Source organism: Meriones unguiculatus, chromosome 10 (assembly GCF_030254825.1).
Source record: "Meriones unguiculatus strain TT.TT164.6M chromosome 10, Bangor_MerUng_6.1, whole genome shotgun sequence".
NCBI classification, from domain to species: domain Eukaryota; kingdom Metazoa; phylum Chordata; class Mammalia; order Rodentia; family Muridae; genus Meriones; species Meriones unguiculatus.
This window is the reverse complement of record NC_083358.1, coordinates 112730704-112757830: the sequence shown is the minus strand read 5'-3', so window position 1 is coordinate 112757830 and position 27127 is coordinate 112730704. Positions and strand designations below refer to the sequence as shown.

Below are 27127 nucleotides of genomic sequence, written 5' to 3'. Positions count from 1 at the left end.
GCCTTTTAAATGAGCAGAAGTTTAAAAGATTAAAACCCAGAAGGGCTGCAGAGATGGTGCTGCAGTTAAGAGTGCATAATTGCTCTTCTAGAGGCTTGGAGTTGGGTTCCCAGGCAGCTCACGACTACCTGTAATTCTAGCTCCAGCGCATCAGATACCTCTGGGCTCTGTGGGCACTTATACATACCCACAAACGGACGTACACAAGTACACACAATTAAAAAGAAAATAAATCTTAAAAACGAAGCATTGGTGAGGAAAGGGCACAAGTGAATGGGTCAATGCTAGCCCTATGGAGACATCTTTGCCAACACCCATTGAAAGTGCCATGCTGAGCAACATGGGAACTACAGCCCCCTGGAGCTACTTGGACAAGCAGGCAAAACCATAGGCGGTAATAACGGTTACCATTGCTGGATGTTCACTGTCTCCTCAGCACTGTTCTAAGCCCTTAGGGATAGAAGGATGAACCACACCCACTCCCATAAAGGCTGACACTAACTTCCCTAAAATCTTTATGTGGTCCACCTTAATCTCCAATAACTCTATAAAGTGGACCATTAAGTCCAATTTACAAATGAGGAAGTGGCCACTGAGAAAGGGGAAGTAAGTCACTAAAAGTGACACACAGCAGAACCCAGGCTTTGGTTCATGGTCTGGCTGCAGATTCTTGTACCCTGCAGCCTCTACCTCACTGGGCACCAAGTCACCCAGTCTCATAGCAGCCCGTGACATTTGAGCTTGTTGAGTCTTATCATTTGGGATTATTGCTTGGGGTTATTATTGGCCATGCATTCAGCTCATTTTTTAAGATACTCTTTGGTGAGAGGGTAAAGGTTAACTTCTCTCAGGAGTCCTGGTAGCCAAGAACAAGCATGTGACTGCTCTGGGTGGAGAAGCCAATTGCACAGAGGGCTTTGGCTGAGCAGGGAAGGCAGGTGTGGGATGTGGGGCAGAGCTGCAGATGCCCCCAAGGCCCGGAGCCACCAGGACATCACCGGGAACCTGAGGGGCAGAGGCAGGGTCCTCTGGGTAGGATAGGCTCTCTGGCTGCTTCCACAGGAAGTTTGGTCACAGCTGCCACGTGGGCCTGTGACTCAGCAAGTCCAGCGGTGCTCAGCAAACTGGGTGAGATATGAGGCCAAGGCAGGCACGCTCAGGGCAGTGGGTATGGCGACCTGGGGTGGGGGTACAGAGTCCTAGCCCACTTCAGCAAGTACTAGTGCTTCCCTTGAGAAGCTTTTGGGTCTCAACAAAAACCAAACACAGGATCATGGGACACCAAGTGACCTTATGACTCATTTCTCCTCCCAAACCAGGGATTATCTGGTTTACCCAAAGAGCCAACGCAAAGGATCCTCCTGCTCAGGTGAGGTGGTGGAGCCTGAGAATACAGTGAGGGCAGAGGGAGGATTCAGATATTGAAGAGAACATCCCAGCCTGGCTTTCCCAGATGAGGGTGTGTGTGTGTGTGTGTGTGTGTGTGTGTGTGTTGGTGTTTCCTCCGCACACCACCAACTCAGAGGCCCATTATTAAAAGATAAACTGCAAAGCTTTTAGAACTACAGTCCCTATATTTGAATTCTCGTTTGAACAGTTTATCTCTGCAAGAGAGAATAGCTTGTTTGGAAAACTGAGTGAGAAGATATGCAGACAGCACCCAGAGCCTATGTCATGCTAAATGTCGCTGTAGTTGTGGTAGTAGGGAAGGCCTTCTTTTGTGACAGTCTCATTACACAGCTCTGGCTAGCCTGGAACCCAGAGGTCCACATCCACCTGAGTGCGGGGGTTTCACCCGAGACTCATTTCTGGAGACCTGTGGCATAGTGCTGCGTCGGTGCCAGTGAGCTGTACACTTAAGATAATGCCAATGATGGAGCCAGGCGGTGCACACCTGTAATCCCAGCACTCAGAAGGCAGAGCAGGCAGATCTCTGGGAGTTTGAGGCCAGCCTGGTCTACAAAATGAGTCCATGCCAGCCAAGGCTACACAGAGGAACCCTGTCTCAAAAAAGGGGGGCGGGCAATGAGATGGCGCAGCAGATAAAAGCACTGGCTGCTTTTCCAGAGGGCCCAGGTTCAATTCCCAGCACAACCCACATGGTAGCTCACAACCATCTGTAACTCTAGTTCCAGCGATCCAAGTGCCACTGCATACACTTGGTGCACTGATGTACACACAGACAAGACATCCATATACATTAAAAAAAAAAAAAAAGAATGCTGATTGTGGGACGAGGGAGCCATGGGACAGTGTGGGGAGAAGGGAGCTGGCCTGGGACGAGAGGGGGCCAAGGTGGATCTCAGGAGTAGGATCACAGGCAGGCCTACTTGGAGCCTCTTATTACACATAATGACCCATTTGTGAGAGTTTAGGAGTCTACTGGCTTATAGGCTTAGTGCCTGTGATGGCTAGGATTGTTTTTGTTGCTTTGTTTTTTGTTTTTTGTCATGTCAACATAAACCAGGATCATCTGAAAGAGGGAACCTCAGTTGAAAAAATGCCCCTATCATGTAGGCCTGTGGGCATTTTCTGGATTATGATTGATGTGGGAAGGCCCACAGCACTGGGGGCAGTTCTACCCTCAGGCAGGTGATCCTGGGAGGGATAAGTTAGCCAGCTGTAAGCCTGGGGAGCAAGCGGTGGGCATCACTCCTCCATGGTCTCTGTTTCAGTTCCTGCCTTGACTTCCCTCAGTGATGGACAGTGACTGGGACCTCATCCTTTACAAGCTGCTTTCGGTCAGGGTGTTTATTGCAGCAAAGGAAAGCAAACCAGATTAGTACTCCCAAGAGAGCTGCTGCAACGGGCAGGAACTCAACTGGACAAGCTACCTTGCTCTTTCAAGCACTTTAAGCTATTGGCAGAAAGAGGAACAGAAGTTAAATAGGGAGATTGACGACTTAGAGGAAACAGTGTTGTCATAATGGGGTCAGGGAGAAAGGTGGATGCAATGTAGTGCGATACTCAGGGGTACCGTGTACCCCTGTGTCCAATAGTTAAAGTAAACAGAAGCCCAAAGTAGCAGAAACAAACAACTGTAAGTTCAGGTCCTCCAGGAATGAAGGGCTTGGGTTATTCCATAAGGAAAGACCCTGGGCCAACTGGAGTCTGGCAGTGTCACATTCTGGTGAGCTGGGAACCCAGACTACTCAGGCTCAAAGCTGAGTGCTAGTGCATTCTGGCTATGTGCCTCTCTCCTCATCAGTTCCCACATCTGTTCAGTGGGAAAGACAGTAACTCATGCCTGAATAGTAATTGTGAGAATTAAGTGATACCTGTAAAGTTCTTAGGACAGGGTCTGACATGTAACAAACACGCTATAAATGTAAGCTACTAACAAAGTAAAGGGATGAGAGAAACAAAAAGGAAAGCCATAAACACCAGCCTAGCCTCAGGACCAGTTGTAAAAGTGAGGCTAGTGCACACAAAAATCTGTGCAGAAATGCTTTTATCAGTTTTATTTGGACAAGGCAAAACCAGGAAGAAAACAACCCAGATGTCCTTAAAACCTGTGAATGATTAAACAAACTGCAGCACTCCACATCATGATATACTTATTACTCAGCAGTAAAAAAGAATTATTTGCACACACAACAACCTGAGTGAGCCTACAGAAAGCCACGCCCAGTAACAAAGTCAGGGGTAAAAGGTTACACAGTGTGTGAGCCCATGTGCAGATCATTCTTGCGATGACAAAACTATAGGAATAAACTCACTGCTGGTGCCAAGAGGTAAGAGGATGTGTAGAAAAAAAGGGAGCCTGGCACCTAAGTGACCCTCATACTGACAGAAATGTTCTGTGTATTTACATGGAATACTCTGTATATTCACATTACTGTGATTCTAGCACTTGGGAGCTTAAGGCAGGAGGACGGTGAGTTTGAAGCCAGCATGGAGCAGGGAATGACAAAAAGGAAAAAAAAAATATCTCCTTTAATTTGGCTCTGGTTGTGATATTGTACTAAAACTCTGTTGTGGGAAGAGTATTAGACTCTGAAGGGCTTCTCAACCCCAGCTAGTTCCCAAACAGACAGGCCTTTTAGATTTATAAAAGCTTTAAAGCGCAGTAACTGTGCAGATACCAGCCTTCTAAGCTATTTTGTTATTTCCCAGCTACACCCACCAAGTTACTTGCCATAATTGTTCCTGTCTGGGTTGCTTCTGTTCCATCTGGCCAGCCCTCGCGGCCACGTGCTCATGGTCCGTGCTGCCCCATGGTGACTTCCTTCTCTCCAGTTCCTTTCCTGTTTCTCCCTTCTACCTCATACTCCTCATCTGACTCCAAGCCCAGGAACCTAAGCTCCACTTACTTTTCTTCTGCACAGTTACAGGCTTCTAGCTATTTCTATTAACCAGCCAACTTTAAATTGAGGAGCAAGGTTTATATAACAACACTTGGTGTATGTGAGAATGTGCTCACTGGGCAGGAGCCAGATCTTGGGGTCCAGTATTGAACATTTGCATACATAACACTAGACCAAACCCCAACAAAACTCTGCAGGTGTTGTTACTGGGGAAGCATGTAAAGAGACAATGGGTCTTTCTTATTTGGCACATGCCCATACTCCCAGCACCTGGCAGGCAGAGGCAAGCAGATCTCTAGGAGTTTGAGGCTGGCCTGCTCTACATTGTGAGTTTCAGGCCAGATGAGGGTGCATGGTAAGACCATGTCTCCGAGAGCGAAGGAAGGGAGGTCTAGCTGAGTGGTTAATTTTAATATGTGTCCCGACCCACGGGGCTTCAACGGGTTCCTAAAGTAGGAGAATGGAAGGAATGGAGGGGAAGGGACGAGAGACACAGGAATGAAGGCCAAGTCTGTTAGTCTGATCAAAGCCTCGTTTATTAGAAATTTTTACCCAATTTATATAGGGAGAAGGCAGGAAAGGGGGAAGGTTAATTTACTGCTGCAGGAGATAGGAAGAGTGCTTTCATGGGTTAAATATTGTACCTGCAAGACACCATAAGGATGTTTTCTTAAGATATCTTATGGATGCTCTAACAAACGATGTCCTCACAATCTATCACCCATGATTTAGGGTCTTAGATAACTCTTTCACTAAATAGCTTTAGGTCTCCACTAAATGACCTTTGCTCTCTACTTGGCTTTGGCTTCAGTAACTACCTTTATCTCCACTAGATAGCTTTGGCTCACTAATTGACTTCAGTAGATAGCTTTGGCTCCCGGAAAATATGTGTGAATACTTGGCTTCAATACTCAATACTCTGACCCGATTAGAATAGGGGTGGGGTTTAGGTTGAGGATATAGCTCAGTTGTAGAATTCTTGGCTAGCAAGATCTGGTTTTGATCCCCACCATTACCTAAACAGTATGGTCGTTTATACTTGAAATCTCAGAATTTAGGAGGTAGAGGCAGGAAGATTCATAGTATTATGAAGACAAAACACAGTTTGATTGCAGGACATAGAGGAATCAAATTGAAACTGACCTGGAAATTTCTTTCCTAATGGCTAAGTTTTGTAGCCAAAAGGAACCATGAAGGTCACTGGGGGAGAAAAGTCATCCATGGACTAACCCAGTGATATATGTTGTATGTCACAGTACTAAGTTGCTGGGCAAATTGTGCACATAGGTACAATAGTGGTATGACTATTATGGGGGTAACCAACTGCTTTATTGATTGGTTTTGAGGCCTGCTCTACAGGAGGGCACGAATGCCTGGTAATGTAAATCGGGTTAAAAGCTCATGGTTGGAGAGGTCATAGGTTTATGTGTGGGATGACAACACACTTCTGTTGTTTTGGTAAATGAATCTGTCAGATGTCTTCTAAATTTTGATGTTTATACTCATTGCTGCTCTCCACCTTGGTCAGGAAAAAAGTTAACTGATCAAAGTTCTTAGAATAAGTGACTCATCTCTAAATGGGACATTGTATCAACCTTTAACAAAGCAGGGGACATCACAGAAGAAAAGGAGAAAGAATTTATGAGCTAGAAGATCAGGAGGAGTTGTGTGAATGCAGACCCTTTATGGCTGTTGTATTGATGGACTACAGCAGATAAGATTACCTGCACAAGAACAAGCCAATCAACGTTCCAGTATGGCTGTGGGAGGGGCTCACGAGACCTACATCTAGTGGAAGAGAGAGCTAGTGGCCCTTGATGGCTGCTGGGGGAGGGGGAATAATTTTTCTTCTGCAATGCAACCACTGGTAGGTTGCCTTGTGCATGCAGGCACTAATTCAACTCAGTGGGCTAATAAAAAAATAATCAGACATGTGGGTGGAAGGGACAGGTGTTGGGGAGCTTGGCTGAGAGGGGGACAGCAGGAAGGAGCTGAGAGTGGATGTAATTAAGTTACATTGCATATATTGTATTTATGCATATCTATATCTGTCTATCTATCTATATGAAATTAACAAAGAATAAGTAAAAATAATTCAAAAGCTGTAATACCCTATAGCACCACCCTAGGGTAACATCTGCTTACCTACGTAGGTATGTGCACAAGAGTACTTATGTTCACGCTGATCATGTGTGCATGTGTGTAGGGTAGAAGACAGCTTGGGGGGCGTCTCTTCTTTCCCCAGGTGAATTCTGGGATCACTCAGGTTGTCACCCTTGGTGGCTAGCACTTTTATAGCTATGGAACCATCCTTCTGGCCCCTTCTTCTAGGGTTGGTTTTGCCAACATTTTTTGGTTGTAGTTGTTTTGTTTTCTGAGACAAGGTTTCTCTGTGTAGCTTTGGATGTCCTAAATTCACTTTGTAGATCATGCTGTCCTGGAACTCAAGAGATATACCTGCCTCTGCAAACCCTCCCCAAGTGTTGGGATTAAAGGTATGTGCCACCATTGCCCAGCTTTGCCATGTTTTAATTTCTGATAATAATTTTAAGCTGTTTCTGGTCTAGATCTGTGGTTCTTTTTTTTTAACACAGGTGTTGTTATTTACTTAATTACATTACTCACAATAATTTATTCCTTAGTATTTTATACTTTCTGGATATAATTTTATATTTTATTAGTTGGGTTTTGTTTTGTTTTTTTTGAGACAGAGTCTCCTTATTTTGTTATTCCAGCTGTCCTAGAACTCACTCTGTAGACCAGGCTGGCTGTGAACTCACAAGGAGGCCTGTGCATTGCTACTGCAAGGATTAAAGGTAAGTGCTGATATGCCTGGCTATTTCATTAGTCCTTTTGTTTGTTTATTTGCTTTGTTGTTGTTTTTGAGACAGGGTTTCTCTGGCTGTCCTGGACTCACTTTGTAGACCAGGGTGGCCTTGACTCACAGAGATCTGCCTGCCTCTACCTCCCTGAGTGCTGGGATTTCAGGCATATTTTATTAGTCTTAATGGCATATGTATGACATCTTTTTGAAATTTTCTTATAGGCAATCATATTACATATGCTTGTTTGGTTGGAGGGAGGCTTAGCTTGAACCCCAGGTTTTGCACATACTAAGCATGTGTTCTACTAATTAAAACAATTTTTAAACTTATTTTTACTTTGTGTGTACGGTGTTCTTCCTGCATGAATGTTTGTGTACCACTTGTGTCCCTGGTGCTTAAGGAGGCCAGAAGAGGGTATTGGATCTCAACTCTGGAACTGGAGTTACAGACGTTGTGATCACCGTGTGAGTGCTAGAACTGAACCAAGGTCCTCTGCAAGAGCAGCAAGTACACTAAACCAACGAGCCAACTCCTGCCTCCCAGTGTGGTTTTTGCTTGTTTGTTTTAGTTTGTTTGTTTGTTTTCTTTTGGTTTTCTTTTTTCTAGGGTTTCTCGGTTTTGCCCTGGCTGCCTTAGAACTCGCTTTGTAGACCAGGTTGGCCTTAAACTTAGAAATCCACCTGCCCCTGCAGGATTAAAGACATGTGCCACCATGCCTGCCTTCAGTGTGTTAATTTTTAAAATAATCTGCTCATAAATGGCTGTTGAGTGGTATTACATTCTATTTCTGCTTCCATTAAAATAATTTTATAATTTCTCCTCTCTTTCTCTTTAGGTTTTGTTTTGTTTTGTTTTTTTGAGACAGGTTTGTAGCCCTGGCTGTCCTGGAACTCACTCTGTAGACCAGACTGGCCTTAAACTCACAGAGTTTACCTGCCTCTGTCTCCTGAGTTCTGCAATTAAAGGTGTACACCACCACCAGACAATCTCTCTCTCTCTCTCTCTCTCTCTCTCTCTCTCTCTCTCTCTCTCTCTCTTTTTTCCTCTCTCTCTTTCTCTTTTTCTCTCTCCTCCAGACAGGGTTTGTCTCTGTAGCCTTGGCTGTCCTGGACTCATTTTGTAGACCAGGCTTTCCTCGAACTCACAGAGATCCACCTGTCTCTGCTTCCCGAGTTCTGGGATTCTCTCTTTTAAATGTGCTTAATTACATGACAAATTATTTAGTTTACTATTTAGTTCAATTCTCACAAATAAACCAGACTGTAATCTAACTTGACTTTAGAACATACATAGTATTTTTTGAAGGTTTATTTTACTTCGTGTGTATGAACATTTTCCCTGTGTGCAGGCTGGATTCACTGGTACTGGGGTACAGAAGGTTGTGAGTTACCATATGGGTCCTGGGAATTGAATCCCGATCCTCTGCAAGAGCAACAAGTGCTCTTAACTACTCTCTCCAACTCCAGGTATACAGACCCTTGGCAGGAAGCCCTCTTCCCTCCAGCCTCAGCTTTTGTTTGTTTGATTCAAGAGGTGTTAGGGGGAAATCTGATACCAAAACCAGGTCTGTTCCCATGGCTGGCAAGGCTGGCATGGTTGGGTGTGGAGCCCCTCAGCCCTTCCAAAGCCAAAGAATACTGGATACTTGAAGGTATAATGCTGGCAGAATACAGGGAACAGAGGCTATGTGTAAATAGTTTGTTTCCCTCTGGGTGCTTCTGGCCGTGGCTTCTCAGCAACTGAAGTACTCAGAAGTGGATGGGTGGGCCCTGCGGTCAGCCCATGTGTGCTCTTGTACTCACCCTTCAGAGTACTGAAGTGGCTCTGTGAGTGGCAGCAAAACCCCTGTGGTGGATGGAAGATTTTTACCATGCCTGTTTGAGGTAGCTCATTACTCCTATTGAAAAAGCTTGGGGAAGGGTTGGAAAGGCTGCTCAGTGCTCAAGGCTCTGGCTGCTCTTCCAGAGGACAAGGGTTTGATTCTCAGCACACACATGGCAACCACAGCTGTTTGTAACTGCAGTTTCAGAGGATCCGACATACTCTCTGGCCTTTCTGTATTGCAGTCACACACATGGTGACAGGTATGCTATAAGCAAGATACACATAAAATTTTGGAAATGTTTAGCCAGGTGGTTAGGAGTCAGAGGCAGGTGGATCTGTTATTTTGTTTGTTTGTTTTTGTTTTGTTGTTGTTGTTTCAAAACAGGACTTATCTGTATATCCCTGGCTGTCCTGGCACTCACTCTGTAAACCTGGCTGGCCTCAAACTCAGAGATTCACCTGCCTCTGCCTCCCAAATTCTGGGATTAAAGACATGCACCACCACTGACTAGCCCAGGTAAATCTCTGTGAGTTCCAGGACAGCCAGAGCTACAGAGAAATCCTGTCTCAAAAACACAGAATAAAAAAAAAAAAAAAAAGTTGGCAAGCCAAGATAATCCTTGCCCAGTGCCACATGGGTGGGACTCAGCACTGCTAAGATGACCCTAGACACCCAGAAGCCCTGGGTAGCACTAAGATGAGCAAGTAAATGAGGGAGAGGTGGAAGAGAAAGAGAAGCAGGATGTATGCACAATGGAACTAGAGACTTGGGGTAGTGAGGTACAGCCTGATGTGAGTAGCTGGCTGATGCCACCTGAGGTCATAGTGAAGTCCTGGCCTGTGCTGCTGCCAAGGGCCATGCCAGGGTCCTTGGCCCCGAAGCAGAGGGGGCCTGTTACCACCCAAGGCCATCCTGAGTCCCTGGTCTGGGGCCACATCGATGTCTGAAGGCTGTGCAGTCGGTTGTCTTTCACAGGTTGCAGTTTTCCACCATGCCCTCGCCTGGGCACAGGAGAGAGCTGGCCGCAATCCTGGCTGGCTGCAGCACTTGGGCGAGTGGGCCTACCCTTTGCCTGGGCAGCACAGCAGAGCTGGCCCTGGTGATGTGGGCAGGGGTGAGCCAGCTCTGAGGGCATGGGAGCAGGAGAGCTGGCTCTGGCCCTTGTTGGTCCCAGCATTGAGTGAGCTAGATGGAGCAGTGTTGGAGAGCTCACGCTGGTGGTGTGGGTGTGTGGGAGAGCTGACAGGCTGACCAGCTCAGCTACCACCCAGGCCCACATTCAGAGCTTTGAGTTGGCCCACTCTAACATGCACCCCATCTACGAACTGCTGACGCACATGAAGGGGCCAGTCCTGAAGATCCAAAGCTGAGGGATCTCCATGACTCAGGGCAACAACAGGATATCTGAGAGGAGTCCCAATGAGGATCCAGGATTGGTGTAACAGAAGCCAGAGGCCTCCAACCACACCAATGACTTAGTGCAATGAACATTTGCAAGTGAAGATGTGTGGACAAAAGGGCGTGCTGTGGACACATTGTGATACACTACAGCTTCCACATGAGCTGTTGCAGGTGAAATTGCAAGGGCAGAGGACAGATACGAAGGGACAGGGATATAAGTGGGATTGAAGTGCATGATGTGAAATTCACAAAAAATTAATTAAAAGTTAAAAAGTTTAAAGAAAGCAGGGGGTTGGGGAGTGTGCTTCAGAGATGGACCAGTGGTCCAGCACGCTCACTGCTCTTCCAGAGAACTATAGCTTGATGTCTGTACCCATATCAGGAAAGTCACAGTTGCCTGTAACTCCAGCTCCAGGAGATCACACAGTGTTTTCTGGGCATCTTCACACATGGCATATACAAACACAGACAGACACACACACACACACACACACACACACACACATTTATTTTATTTTTTTTTAAGAAAAGGATTTGGAAAGCCATTAAGCCAAGAACATGACATCCAATTGTTTATAAAGACCATCTAAACTCAGTTTAAATTTCAAGTTCCTTAATCTCAGGTAAGGTAGAAAGGTGAGGAAAAGCTGATGGCTGGATGTTGTAGGAGGTTTTTCCGCCCACCCCTAGGACTCCCTGAATATTACTCATGAGACTCATTAGATATTATACAAATGCCTAGGCCACATAGCTAGGCTCTTCTCTGACTGGCTCATAACTTAAAGTAGCCCATTATGCAAATCTACATTCTGCCACATGGCTGGTTATCTGAGCTCAGGCACCACGCGTCTACCTTCCTCACATCTTACTGGCGAATCTTGAGCACCTGGCTCTATCCCAGAATCCCTTCCTCCTACTTATAGGTAGGATATCCCACCTATTTCTGGCCTCAGCCAGAGGCCATAGTTTTTTTTTAATTGACAGGTGTTGCATCCATACAATATGCAAGAGATTTCTTCCACAGCTAAAGATGGTTTGTGTGGTGTATTGTGAAGCTAACAGATGGTTCCATAGAGTCATGATGCACTGTAGTTCCAGAGAACACTTTACTAAACAGGGAGATTATATGCATACAAGGCAGATCTATTTTGTACTGGAGTCAGAAAAACCCCACTCATTAAATGCCTAAAGTGTCTCTGCGCAGAGTTGAACAAAATCTGAACATGGTGGCTGCTCTTGGTTGTCAACTTGACTGTGTTTGGAATTAACTGAAACCCAAGCTGACACATCCAGCCTTGTGCACTGAACAACCACTGGCTTCCTGGACTTTCTATTGGTAGACAGCCATTGTTGGACTAGCTGAACCATAGCTTGTAAGCCATTCTAATAAACCCCTTTATGTATATATGTGTGTATAATATACATATAAGTATGTGTGTGTGTTTATTCCGTAAGTTCTGTTCCTAGAGAACCCTGACTAATACAAACTTTGGTATCAGAAGTGGTTCTAAAGCAACAGAAATTTAAGGATGAAATTTTTAAGTATCTGGAATCAGATGTCCAGTTTCCAACACCTGCAGTTACTGAAGCCTCTCGGTTACTGAAACTGTCCTAGAAGCTCAGAGAGTACTGAATGCCCATGGCATGAACTAGTTTATAAACTTAAGGATACAAATGCTTCTTATTATCCTTATTCACAAATTGTGAGAGGCAATGAATTTGATGACTCTGTAAATAAAACTTTTGACAGTTTGTGGAAAAATAAGGAAAATGGTCCTGGTGGTTGGTCGTTTCTAGTACCTCCAAATAAATTGACAAAGGAAAAAAAATGAGTTCTGAGATGAAAGTAACCAACTTCTAGCATCTCCAAATACAGTGGACAACAGTCAACTCTGTGATAAAACTGACTTTAGACTGCTTATATGATTCCAGATGTGCATAAACATAAAATCTAAAGGTGTCTTAGGGTTTTATTGCTGTGAAGAGACACTATGACCATGGCAACTCCTATAAAGGAAAACATTTCACTGGGGTTGGCTCACAGGTTCAGAGGTTTAGTCCATTATTGTCATGGTGAAGAGCATGGTGGCATGAAGGCAGACATGATGCTGGAGCAGTAGCTGAGAGTTTTACATCTTGATCCATAGGAAGAAAGAAGAGAGAGATACTGGGCCTGGCTTGAGCATCTGCTACCTCAAAGCAGACCCATGACACACTTTCTCCAACAAGACACATGTTGGTGTACTTTTTAAAAAAACTTTCATTTATACTTCTTTTCTCTTTTTCTCCTTACTCCACCCCAAACCCTTCCAACACCCCAACACCAGGTAGGAGGGAGAAAGGGTTAGCAGGAGAGGGGACACAGTTCTCTTAGCTGCTTCCTGCTGGTGAGGGTTGTCGGGTTCCTTGGAGCCAGTCCAATCCTTCTTTCAGTAGATCTTCATCTTCTTGTCTCACAACAGCCACCAGGAGCATCCAGGGGAAGGAGGAGCAGTGCTGTTCTTTCCCCAAGCCCCACACTCTCTGAGCTCTTGCACTTATTCTCTCTCCAGAGTCCTCAGATTTAAACTATCTGCAGCTGGCAAAGAGCTCCTCTCAGGGCCCAAACAAAGCGAATAGTCTGCTGCTGTGGACCGTCTGAATCAGTCCCACATCCCACAACAAAAACATGTTTATATCCACAACAGCCATGCCTACACCAACAAGGCCAAACCTCCAATATTGCCACTCCCTAGGAATCTATGGGATCATTTTCACTCAGACCACCACAAAAGGTTTCTAAGTGTGCCTTGGAAGAACATTTTCTCGCTAGCAGCCACAGAGCTCAAGTTTCAGAAAATCAAACTCAAGTCCTCATTGTAAGGTTGGCTGAATTACAGCAAAAATTCAAGTCTCTGTCTCAGTGGATGTTCACAGTTAAAGTAAGGGCACTAACTGGTGAAGAATGTGATCCTGTAACTTGCATGAAGATGTGGGGGTGGGGGTCCCTATTAAAACTGAGGACTTTGACCCCTCAGATTCTCAGGTTTATCTCACCTGAGGCAGTTTCTCCACCTTCAACAAATGTACTCCCACTCTGTCCCCTGAAATACGGCCCTTTTCAGCTTTCACCAAGGAAATTAATTCTTCATTGTCTGCTAACCAGCAGTGACTTTCTCTGAAGGAGATGCCAGGCAAGACAATGCTCATGTCTCTCAGGATCTCCCAACAGTTGCCTCTGGACTTATAATTACGCTTAGGGCTAAACGGGCTTCTAGAGGGGAGTTTGAAAGTGTAGTCCATGAGGTGAACTATGCTACTAAAGAGCTTAATGAGTTTGATAATTGATTCAAGCAGAAGTCTGGGAAATATGTGTGGGAATAGATTTTAAAGTGTGGGATAGGGGCTGGAGAGATGGCTCAGTGGTTAAGAACACTGTCTGCTTTTCCAGAGGTCCTGACTTCAATTCCCAGCATCCACATACTGGGATCTGATGCCCTCTTCTGGCATGCAGGTGTACATGCAGTTAGAGCACATTTAAATACATACATACATACATAGGTAAAACTTTAAAAGAAGAGTATGGGATAATAGTGGAAGGAACATAAAATGAGATCAGGCTGAGATTATTAATATGGTCCAACTAAGTGGAGATTCTAGGTTTACTATGGAAGCTCACACAGCTAAAAGGTATCAACATTTTGTTTGAGCCATTTGTCAAAAGATGATGTACTGAAAAGGAGTTGGAGGTTTCTGGTATTCCTTGGATTAGTGTCGATGAAGGAACTTTGTTTTTGTTATTGAGACAAGGTTTCGTTATGTAGCCTTAGCTGTCCTGGAACTTACACTGTAGACCAAGCTGGCCTCAAACTCAGAGATCCACCTGCCTCTGCCTCCCAAGTTCTGGGATTAAAGGCCACCACTGCTCGACTTGATGAAGGAATTTTAATGTTCAGGTAAGTTGCAATGCTAGAGTGGGTACAATGTGTAAAATATAATCCTCTACAATGGAAAGGCCTAGAAGAATACCCTTCACTAATCCTATGAGATACAAAATTTTAAGAGAGGCACCGGCACATTTGAAGGGCTTTGTTTTTGCCCTTTTTCTGGTCCTAGACTTTAGGGTTGGAGATGCTGCTGCTCAGTTGGATGAATTAAATGAAATGGGTTTAATTGGGCCTTAAAGTAGCAGGGGCCAGGTGGCATCACTAAATGGCCAAAGGCAAGGTGACTGTAGTTATCATAACGGCAGCTGTAATGGGAGTTTGTTTCTTTAAAAACTCAGTTATGTTAAAAACAACAAAAACATGTTTATATCCACAACAGCCATGCCTATACCAACAAGGCCAAACCTCCAATATTGCCACACCCTAGGAATCTATGGGACCATTTTCACTCAGACCACCATAAAAGGTTGATTAAAACAAAAAAACAGTTTTTGTTTTAATCCCAAGTGTAGGGTATGGGACTGCCTTAGTTTGTCCACAGCTGATAATTGCTTCCTGCGGCACAGAGAGGGATGTGGTCTTTGCCAGCTTCAGTTAGTTTAATTCTGAGGACTCTGAGAGGGTATAAATAAGAACACTCCAAGAGAGAGAGAAAAGTACACTTTGAGAATGCTTCAAGGGGCACAGATATCTCTTTTCCCATCTAACCTTCTTACTCTCCTACTTAGGGTTGGGGGGTTGGAAGGGAGGTAGAGGCTTAAGAAACCAAGATAGATTTTAAAAAACAGTGCCTACAAGCAGCATAGACAAAGCAATGTTCATAATGTCATAACTGTAATGGTCATCACAGGCAAAGTGATCTCTTTTTCAAGACAGGGTTTTTCTGTGTAGCCTTGTCTGTTTGGAGAACGAGCTGACCTCTGCCTCTTTGCATGTTGGGATTACAGGCCTATACCACTGCACCTGTCTAGGCAAAGTGATTTTTATGGTGGCATGACTTGTATGGATCTTTGGTACTGGCTAATCAATCACAGTGTTTCCAGACATGAAATAGAGAAGAAGTCCACTGTATTTTTGTTTGATCTTTATAAATGCAAACTTTCCAAACAAATGAAAGAAATGCCACACTGGACCATGGTAAAAAGGAATCTTGGCTTGTGAACCAATTTCCAGACTTGATTCAGTTTGCAGACCCGAACCCACTGAATGAAGAGATCTCAAAAAACACTGTGGCCCTCCAGTTAATATTAGGGGTGTTGTTGATTGTTAATATTTATTATTGATTTATCTTTTAGTTAAACAGCAGTTATTTCGAATCCAGCTGTATACCCAAATCACCACACAGAGACTATGATGTATGTAATTAACCTAGAGTACAATGCCAGGCAATGATTACTCCATCCTAAACCTCTAAGCCCACATAGTTTCCTCCCATTCAGATTTCCCACATTATACTTATTTTTAGTCATATCTCAGGTCTGATTCATCTCTCCTGGTGGTTCCAAGTCTTCTTCTCCCTGATCTCTCTTCCTGACTCCCTCCCACTCGATTCTTTCTCCTCCCTTACAGACCACAATGCCCCACCCTGTTCTCTCCATTGCTCAGCATTGGCTGGTTGTTTTATTGACAATACAGAGAACAAATGGTAGCATGTTTACACAAACTTGAGAGAGGTGATGCTTAGAATAAACATCACAATGCAATATCTGGTTGAAACCAGATAGTTGGGTAGAGAAATCTGCATTTAAATGAACAAGGGTAAATTGTATACATTCCACAAGAATATTATACCAACATAGGAGTTTATTGAGGTCAGGTGAATTAATGGAGTTTTGTGTGAAGTCCAACTCACAGTAGGGTCAAGTGGGTCCCTGAACTCATCCTATGGTTATTTTCCTAGGTTCAGAATATATAATTAGGATAAATATACTTTGAAGTCGGCAAAATTCTAACATTGGTTTCTTGACCTATGGAATGAGGACTATTATGGTTGAAAAGGCTAAATTGAAGCTTTTAGAGTTGCCTCTGCCAGGGAAAATAGTGAACCCAAAACAGTTGTTGCATTCTGGAGGAATGGAAGTAATTAGTGAAAAGATGCAGTGTGAAGTTGAAAGATGCAGGAGTGGTTGCCACCACAGCTCCTTTTAGCTCTCCTACCTGTCCAGTACAGAAGACAAATGGATCATGGAGAAGGACAGTTGACCACTGAAAAGTAGTCAAGTAGTATTTCTGATTGCAGCTGCTTTACCAGATGTGGCGTCCTTACTTGAGCAAATTAACACATATCCTGGTACATAATATCCAGCTATTGATTTAGCAAATGCCTTTTTCTTGGTACCTGTCCATAAGGACCACCAGAAACAATTTGCTTTCAGTTGGCAAGGCCAGTAGTATATCTTTTACAGTTTTATCTCAAGGCTATATCAACTCTCCAGCCCTGTGTTGTAACTTAGTTTGGAGGTATTTTGATCACCTGTCTCTTCCACAAAATATCACATTGGTCCACTATATTGATGATATTATGCTGCCTAAACCAAGTGAGGAAACCTGTATGGGTTTGTTGGTAACACATGCACATCAGAGAATGGGAAGTAAATCAATCCAAAATTTGGTGGCCTTTTACCTCGGTGAAATTCTTAGCAATCCACTGGTGTGGGGGCATGTGCAGGTATTCCTTTTAAATTGAAGGATAAGTTATTGTATCTGGCTCCTCTCACCACCAAGAAAGAAGCACAATGTTTAGTGGACCTATTTGGATTCTGGAGACAGCACATTCCTCCCCTGGATATGTTATTCCAGCCCATATATCAAGGGATTCAGAAAGCTGCTAGCTTTGAGTGGGGTCTAGAACATGAGAAGGCTCTTCAATAGGTCCAGGCTGCTGTGCAGGCTGCTCTACCAGTTGGGCCAAATGATCTAGCAGACCAGATGGTACTTGAGGTATCAGTGTTAGATAGGGATACTGTTTAGAGCATTTGGTAGACCCCTATAAGTGAATCACAGAAGAGCCCTTTGTGATTTGGGAGCAAGCCTCTACCATCGTCTGCCGACAAATATCCTCCCTTTGAGAGACAGTGCCTGTTCTACTATTCAGCCTTAGTGGAAACTCAGTGTTTGACAATGGGCTACCAAGTTACCATGTGACATGAGCTGCCCATCGTCATGAGCTGGATATTGTCTGGTGTCTAAGTCACTAATCTGTTACCATGAAGAGACACTGTTACCAAGGCAGCTCTTATAAAAGAAAACATTTAATGGGGGGCTTGCTTACATTTTCAGAGGTTTAGTCCATTATCAACATGGCAGGGAGCATGATGGCAGACAAGAGAGGTATCTAAGAGCTACATCCTGATCCATAAGCCAAGAAACTCTGGGCATAGCATGGACCTTTGAAACTTCAAAGCTACCCCCAATGATGTAATTCCTCCAAAAAGGCTACACCTCCTAATCATTCTAATCCTTTCAAAATAACAACATTCTGTAATGACTCACATTCAAATATATGAGCCTATGGGGGACATTTTCATTCAAACTAGCACATCTGGCCCATGAAGCCATAAAGTAGGAGAAACACAGCAACAATCCATTATCAAGTGGAAGTGGTGTATACATTATCAGGCACAAGCAGGTCATGAACGAACAAGCAAGTTACATGAAGAAGTTACCCAAGTTCCTATGGTTTCTCCTCTATTACGATGCTGTAATGCTTGGCTGTCTGCCGCCAAGCGTGCACCTATAGCCTTGCGGGGGAGGGATGGTTCCTACGCTTGACTGATTGAGGAAGAGAAAACTAGGGCTTGGCTTACTGATGGTTCTACATGGTATACAGGCACCACCCAGAAATGGAAGCTACAGCATTATAACCCCTTTCTGGGACAATCCTGAAAAACACTTGGCAAAGGGAGATCTTCACAGTGACCAGAGCTTTGGGAAGTACACATGGTCACACACTTTGGAAGGAGACGTGGCCAGATGCTCAATTGTTTGCTGGCTCATGGACTGTAGCCAACTCAGGACTGGCTGGGTTTTAACAGACTTGTAAGAAGTATGATTGGAAAATTGGTGAGAAAGACATCTGAGGGAGATGCAAATTTTCTGAAGGATGTGAAGATACTTGTGTCCCTTGTAAATGCTTACCAAAAGACGTCTTCAGCTGAGGATGAGTTCAGTAATCAGGTAGGTAGGATGACCCATTCTGAGGACAGTCGGCTTCTTTCCCCAGCCGTCGCTGTCATTGCCCAATGGGTCCATGAGCAAAGTTGTTGTGGTGGCAGAGATAGAGGTTATACATAAGCTCAACAACATGAGCTTTCACTCACAAAGGCTAACTTGGCTGCTGCCGCTGCTGAGTGCCAGATCTGCTAACAACAGAGACCAATACTGAACTCCCGATATGGTACTATTCCCTGGGGTGACAAGCCAGAGATCTGGTGGCAGGTTGACCACATTGGACCACTTCTTCCATGGAAAGGACAACATTTTGTCATTAGTGAAGTACATACTTATTCTGGTTATGCATTTGCCTTTCCTGCTTCTGCCAAAACCACCAGCCACAAACTTACAGAACGCCTTACCTATCATGGTATTCTACCATCATGGTATTCTACACAGTATTGCTTCTTCCCAAGTAACTCACTTTATAACCAGAGAAGTACAATAGTGGTCCCATGGTCATGGAATCCGCTGATGTTAACATATCCTGAAGCATCCTAAAGCAGCTGATAAAAATATGGGATGTCCTTTTGAAGACATAGTTACAGGGCCAATTAGATGGCAACAGCTTAGAGGGTTGGTGCAGGGTTCTCCAGAAGGCAGAATATGCTTTGAATCACAGTATATATATGAATCACAGTATATATATATATATATATATATATATAATAATATAATATAGTTTTTCCATAGCCAAAGTCCACAGGTCCAAGAATCAAGAGGTGGAATAAGGAATAGTTCCTCTCACTATTGTCACTATCAATCCACTAGAAAATTGTTTTCTTCCTATTATGACTTATGGTCTGATGGCCCAGAAGTTCTGGTTCCAGAGTGGGGAACACTCCTGCCAGGAGATACTACAAACATCCCATTGAACTGGAAGCTCAGACTTCCCCCTTGCCACATTGGGCCTCTACTGCCTTTAAACCAACAGGCTAAGAAAAGAATAACAGTGTTAGGAGTAGTGATGAATTTAGATTACCAAGGGAAAATTGGATTGCTTCTCCAAAATGGAGGTAAGAAAGATTATGTCTGGATTGCTTTAGGGCATCTCTTGACACTACCATGTCCTGTGATTAAAGTTAATGGGAAACTACAATGACCCAATCCAGAAAGGATGACAAAGGGCACAGACCCATTGGGGATGAAGGTATGGGTCATTTTTCCAGGAAAAGAGCCAAGACCTGAGGAGGTTCTTGCCAAGAGTGAAGGAAATACAGAATGGGTAGTAGAGGAAGGTAGTTATAAATACCAGCGAAGGCCATGTGACCAGTTACAGAAACAAGGGTTATAATTGACATGAGTGTTTCTGTCATATTTTGTTAAGAATGTGTTTATAAGATATTTGTGTTTTCTTTTTTCCTCAGCTTATCATATAACACTAATATCAGTGGTTATCATATTTAAAGGTGTGCGTGTGTGTATATATACATGATTCTTTTTTTAATATTTATTTATTATTTATACACCATATCTTACTATAGATGGTTATGAGCCACCATGTGGTTGCTGGGAATTGAACTCAGGACCTTTGGAAGGGGAGCAAGTGTTCTTAACCTCTGAGCCATCTCTCCAGCCTTATACATGATTCTTTATGTAAGTTCTGTTCCTCTAGCGAACCCTAACTGATACATTGACCAAAAGGTAAAAGCAGCAAAGGAGACAGTATGGAGGTAGAGATGCCAAAATTTTCATCCTGTATCAGCCCTGTGTTGGACATGTTCTTGGGCCCAAGTAAACAGAGTGGCGCTTTGCACAGCAGCCAGCTTCAAGCTCCTAAAAAGTAACCTAGGTGGTCACTGTCATCATAACCCATGCACCAGAGTTGTCACCTACAGCTAAGCTTAGTGGGAGAACATGTCTGAATTGTATGAGTCCCCAAATCAGTGATTTTTCAAAGTCAGTTGAAAGCAAGTGAAGCCAGAGGCTTTCAAAGGAAAGTTCCTGAACTCTTCAGTAGTTATAATGTTGGTTTTTGTCAAAGACACATCATTCATGTTTTCTGTTTATGTTGTTATTTGCTTAGTGTTTCATGGGAATGGCTGTTGAGTTTCTTAAATTGTTTTTTAGGATCTAATGATACAATGTTCTCTCATTTTATTGAATTATGCTAATAAGAGCATTAAAAAGCAACAAACCTAAAGTCTTATCTACATGAAAAAGACACATCTTACTTTTTTTTTTCTTTTTGAGATGGTCTCACTGTGTAGTCCAGGCTAGAACTCACTGCATAGACCAGGCTGATCTTTTGAATTTGGTTCCTCTGCATTGGTATTAGAGGTGTGTGCCACCATGCCCAACTTTATTTTCTTAAACATTTATTTATTTATCATGTGGGGTGGCATATGCATGTCATATGGGGTAAAAGGACAACTTTTGGGGAATTAGTTTTCCCCTTTCACTTATTTTTTAATGTGTATGGGTGTTTTGCCTGTGTGTGTCTGTGTACCATGTACATGCCTGTTTCACTGTGGAGGCTAGAAAATGGTCTCAGGTCCTCTTGGGACTAGAGTTACAGATGACTGTGAGCCACCATGTGGGGACTGGCAATCAAACCTGAGTCACTGCAATAGCAGTCAGTGCTCTTAAATGCTGAGCATCTCTCTCGGCCCTTCCTTCCACTTGAATCGGGATCTCTCTTGTTTTTCTACTGTGTTGTGTAAATAGCGACCTATTCTCCCACCTTCACCTCCCATATCACTGTAGGGTCACTGGTATTACAGATGCATGAATGTTTTATTGGGCTATAGGGATTAAACCATGGTACCAGGCTTTTGTGGCAAGCACTTTTACCCACTGAGCGAACTGCCTGGCTCTAATCTTACTTTAAAGATTAAGAAAGGACTTATTGCCATATACTGCAAAGAGAAGTGTCTCTGTTGAGGGCTGGGAGGTGCTATGATCTTTGAGTACAACAATAAGTTATTAAGAGTCATTTTAATGCTATATCCATTTAGCAAAATAATAGTATTGAATCCTCCCCTAAAGCCTATAACTGATCTAGCCACAAGTTCTTGGCTCCTTTAACAGTGCCAGAATGGGTTCCATCTTACGGATCAGGCCTTAGAGCCCATCAGAAAGTGATGGGTTACTTCCGTAACATTTGTGCCACATTTGTACTCATGGGCATATCTTGTTGGGCCAGTTGTAATTAGCAAGGTTCATGTCTGGATGAGATTGAGAATTAATGTTCTTCTCTGGCAACATGCATAGCACCTTCCAACACCACAAAAGCTTTCCAGGTGAAGTTTCCCGGTCAGTAACAACTTCATTTCTCCATGTTCTGTGATTCAAGAATGTACTGTCTTTAGTAAACACAGAGATCCTCCCTCAAACTAGTCAGTGGCCGAGAATAATAGATTGTGGAGTGACCAGTGCTAAATGGGACATACATATCACATTTTCCCTTCCCCCAAGGCTCAGAGATCTTGGAGGAAGAGGGGATGAAAGATTGTTAAGAGTCAGACATAGTTAATAACATTATAGAAACAGTGTCTTGTAGACACAAGAAGGCAGTTGTACATATGACCTCACAGATATTGTGACAGCATTCATAAGACCTGCACAAGACCCCACCAGACAAAATCCCAGCACAGAGGGAGAAAGTTGGTCACCTCTAGCTGAGGAGATATTGGCAGTTGACGATGTTGGCAGAGGAAGAGTCAGCTTTCTTTAATGATGTGACCCTTGGTAAATTGACCATGTACCAGATCAGGCCCTGCTCTGAAGACTAGGTGAGCAACACAAACTGGATTTGATGGGGAAAAAAAGAAATATGAAACTTGGTTAGAAAAGGACAGGAAGAGAAAGGGTGGTTAAGAGGAGTTTGGGGTATATGTGAATATGGTCAAAATATATTGTATGAAATTCTCAAAATTAGTAAAAATATTGTTTTCAAAGCATTACAAATGAATTCATGTATGTTTTTCTAGTTTTTTGGTTTTTTTTTTTTTTTTTTTTTTTACAAAAGCAAGTACTTACACATGGGGACGAGTGAGACAATTCAGTGGTTAAAAGCTCTTCTGTTACAAGCCTGGTGACTGAGTTCAAGCCCCAGAACTCAGCATCTTAGTCAAGTTACTGTTGCTATGGAAACACCATGACCAAAAGCAAGTTGGAGAGGAAAGGGTTTATTTGGCTTACACTTCCACACTGTAGTCCATCACTGAAGGCGGCCAGGACAGGAATGCAGGCAGAGCGGAAACCTGGAGGCAGGAACCGATCCAGAGGCCATGGAGGGGCCTGCTCCTCGTGGCTTGCTCAGCCTTCTTCTCATAGAATCCAGGACCATCAGCCTGAGGGTGGCACTACGTATCATGGGCTGGGCCCTCCTGCACTGACCACTAATAAAGAGAACATGCCTACAGCCCAGTCCTGTGGAGGCAAAAGTCATCTCTGAAAGACTCCACCTTGTGTCAAGCTGACAGAAAACTAGCCAGCACAGCACATACAGGTGGAAGGAGAGCATCAACTCCACAGCGTTGTCCTCTGACCTCCCATGGTATGTGTACATGCATGCACACATGTGCACATACTTACACAAATATGTGCGCACACACAGGCACACATGCACATACTTATAATAGCAGTGAATTAAACTTTTTTAAAAATAAGTGATTTATGTGGGCTGGAGTATATAGTTCAATAGTAGGTGCTTGCCTAGCATGCTCAGGCTCTACACCAGTCTTCAGCATCAAAATAAATAATTAAATAAGCAAATAAACAGGAATGAGCTGAGTATGGTGATACATGCCTTTAATCTCAGCACTTGAGAAGCAGAGGCAGGCTGGTCTACATGAGTTCAAGACAAGTCTGGTTTACACACTGAATTTCATGACAGCCAAGGCTACATAGTGAGACCCTATCTCAAAAACCAAAGCTAATCAATCAATCAAACAGGCAAACAAAAAACAAAATAACAAAACAAAACAGAACTGGCTACTATATTCCTGGATAGAAATTTTTAATGTTTATTTTTATTTTGCCTATATAGTTTTTACCTGCGTGTGTGCCTGTGTACCATGCATGTGCTGCTGCCCTTGGAGGCTAGAAAAGGGTGTCAGAGCCCCAGGAACTGGAGAAGACAGTTGTGAGCTGCTACGTAGATTCTGGGAATCAAACCCAGATCCTCTGAAAGAGCAGCCGGTTCTCTTAACCACTGAGCATCTCTCCTGCCCCATGCAAATGCATAAAAAACCATAATATAGAATGTCAGTTCTGATAGCACCATCCTTACTTTTCCCCTCAGGCTGGAGACCTGGCTGCTCTGTGTTCCTGGCCCTGGCAGACAGCAGTATTCCCCTGAGCAGTTCTTTCCTGAACACTTGGCAAGCAGTCTTTCTACCCAAGGACTTCTCCTGGGATGCTATGGGCAACGTCCCGCATCTGCTTCCCTATCAATTCTAGTTTCACTCCACTCCACCTGTCCCTGGCAGTGAGACCCCGTTTTTGTGACACTGCCTCTCAGGAGTGGCTAGAACCAGCATGTCCCCTTTGGGCCTTCTTCCAGTGAAGCTTAAACTTCTTCCCTGAAGAAGTCCACACATCCTCTGCCTGTTTCCTACGAAGCCAATCTTTCCTTCTCTGCAGATGGCACAGGATGCCAAAATTAAGACTCAGCATCAGATCAAAGACCATTTGCAGGATGAGGCTTGACATTCCTCTGAGACAATGTACCAAATTAAAAAAAAAAAATCTGTCAGGCAGAGGAAGGCATATAAAGCCCTTAAGTCTGCACTTATCTGCACCTATTAAAACTCTGCTAACATGGCTTTGGGACAGATAAGTGTGCTTGCTGCTTTGCTGCTCTTCCAGAGGCCCAGAATTTGATCCCCGGCACTCAGATCGGCCAGGTCACAGTCGTCTGTAACTCTAGCTCTCCATTACCCACCTCCCGCCTCCATGGTTACCTCAATGCACATGTGCAAACATGCAGACATACATAAACTAATTAAGAAACAACCCATGGTTTTGAAGCTAGCTGTGGTGTCTCCCTTTTGTTATTCTGGCACTAAGGCAGGAGGATCACCATGAGTTCAAGACAAACCTGGGCTACACAGTGAGACCTAGTGAGGATCTGACTCAAAAAACAGAGCCCTCCCCAAACACCAGGGGCTTCATGTATTGAGGACAGACATTATAAAGACTGTGCAGGCTAAGATGGTGAAATCATGAACACTGGGGATGAAAACTGAAAGGGCTGCAGCTGAGAGTGAGCTAACCAGGCTGACCAGCTGAGGTGGGTGGGGACTTCCGGGAGTCTCCTCCTTAAAGTGCTTACGCGAAGCATTGTCGCCCTTTCACGTGGACTTGCTTCTAATGCGGCTAATTGTCACAGTCTGACCTGTAGGCAGGAACAGAACAGCTTCTAACAGCAGGTTTCCACCTAATCCTGGGTAGGGACCACTCCAGACATCCTTCCCTAGTTTCATTTCTGTTGCCGTGATAAGACACCTAGACCAAAGCAACTTAGGTCAGACTCAGTTTCAAAGGGAAGGCAGAGCGGGAACTTTAACAGGGCAGGAACCTGGAGGCAGGAACTGATGGCCATGGAGAAGTGCTCTTACTGGCTTACTCTCCATAGCTTGCTCGGCCTGCTTTCTCTTAGCAGCCAGGACGGCCAGCCCAGGGATGGCACCCACTGTAGTGAGATGGGCCATCCCACATCAACCATCGGTCCATGCACCGTAGCTTTGCCCACAGGCCAGTCTCAGGAGGGCACTTTCAGTTGAGGTTCCTTTGTCCCAAAGACTCCACCTGTGTCAAGTTGACACAAGAAGTAGCCAGCACTGTCAGCAGCACCAGTCGGCTATCACATCAAGAGCTAACAAAAGAGAAGTCAGGACAGAATGAGGCTTCAACCACCCAACCCAGTCCCTTAGTTGAGCAAAGAGCATGTGAACAGTGTTTGATTATCCCCATGCTGGGCACACAGTGTGTTGGCTAGCCACTGGCTCAAGTTCTAAGATGGTTGGAGAATTAACCAACCTTGCAGCGTTGTGGTTTCCCCCTCTCAAGCTCCCCTCCAGAGCGTTACTTTTCATAGCCCTGCTCTCTGCTATCAATCTTTAAGCTTTCTCTATGATAACAGTTCCTTATTTAATTTAATTTAATTTTATTTTATTAATTACAGTTTATTCACTTTATATCCTAGCTGTAGCCCCATCCCCCATCTCCTCCCAATCCCACCCTCCCTCTTCTTCTCCTATGCCCCTTCCCTAGTTCAGTGATAAGGGAGGTCCTCCTCCCCTTCATCTATCAGGTCTGATGAGGCTTCTTTGTCTTCCTCTGTATACTGGTAAGGCTCCCCCCTCAGGTGGAGGTGATCAAAGAGCCAGCCAATAAGTTCATGTCAGAGACAGTCCCTGTTCCTATTACTTGGAAACCCTCTTGGACACTGAGCTGCCATGGGCTACTTCTGTGCAGGGGTTCTAAGTTATCTCCATGCATGGTCCTTGTTTGGACCATGAAAAGACCCCTGTGCCCAGATTTTTTGGTTCTCTTTCTCTCTTTGTGAAGCTTCTGTTTTGTCCCTCAGTTGAGGAATGGATACAGAAATTGTGGTACCTTTACACAATGGAATACTACTCAGTGATTAAAAACAAAGAAATTATGAAATTTGCAGGCAAATGGTGGGATCGAAAAAAGATCATCCTGAGTGACATATCCCAGAAGCAGAAAGACACACATGGTATATACTCACTGATCAGTGGATATTAGACATATAATATAGGATAATCATACTAAAATCTGTACACCTAAGAAAGCTAATCAAGGAGGACCCTGGGTAAGATGCTCAACCTTCATTCAGAAAGGCAAATGAAACGGATATCAGAAGAGGAAGAAAACAGGGAACAGGGGAACAGGGACAGGAGCCTATCACAGAGGGCCTCTGAAATACTCTACCCAGCAGGGTATCAAAACATATGCTGAGATTCATAGTCAAAGTGTACAGGGAATCTTATGAAAGAAGGGGGAGATAGAAAGACCTGGAGGGAACAGTTCCTTATTAAACTCATTCTTCTTGTCTGGGAAATTCATTCTTGAGTTGGGCAGACAAGGCTCCAGGTCTGAGCCTGTGAAGGGCTGACTCTGCGAAACTTTTGTGTGACCATGCGAGCCTGGGCAGCACCCTAGTGCCTACCTTCTGAGTTATACACACCTGAGAGGAAAAATCCCCTCCTGTCTCTCTGTCTCTCTCTCTCTCTCTCTCTCTAGACAGGGCCTCACTGTGTAGCTCTGGGTGACCTGGAATTCTTTACACTGACCAGAGATCTACCTTCTTCTGTCTCTCCAAATGCTTGGACTGAAGGCAAATGTCACCACACTCAGCCCTATACTTTGTGGCTTCCTTCCTTCCTTCCTTCCTTCCTTCCTTCCTTCCTTCCTTCCTTCCTTCCTCCTTCCTCTTTTCTTTTCTTTTTTCCTGTTTGCTTAATTTTAAGACAGGGTTTCCTGTAGCTAAGTCTGGCCTCAAGCTCACTAGTAACTGCACCTGGCTTTGAATTTCTGATCGTCCTGCTTCCACCTGCTGGTGCTGGGATCCCAGATGAGTGCCACCTGGTGATGCAGGTGAGCATAGGAATAGCTTTGCAGCCTGGAGCTCCACATGGCTTAGGCTAACAATACCCC

At 44.1% G+C, this 27127-nt stretch overlaps 1 long non-coding RNA gene across 1 annotated transcript; it reads left to right on the top strand.

Moving 5' to 3' along the window:
* The first annotated feature begins 918 nt into the window (after positions 1-918).
* Positions 919-7845, top strand: LOC132656987 (uncharacterized). The gene is made up of 4 exons (XR_009594832.1): positions 919-1128; positions 1320-1369; positions 7043-7123; positions 7533-7845. It is a non-coding gene; the product is annotated as an uncharacterized LOC132656987 (long non-coding RNA).
* The last annotated feature ends 19282 nt before the right edge of the window (positions 7846-27127 follow it).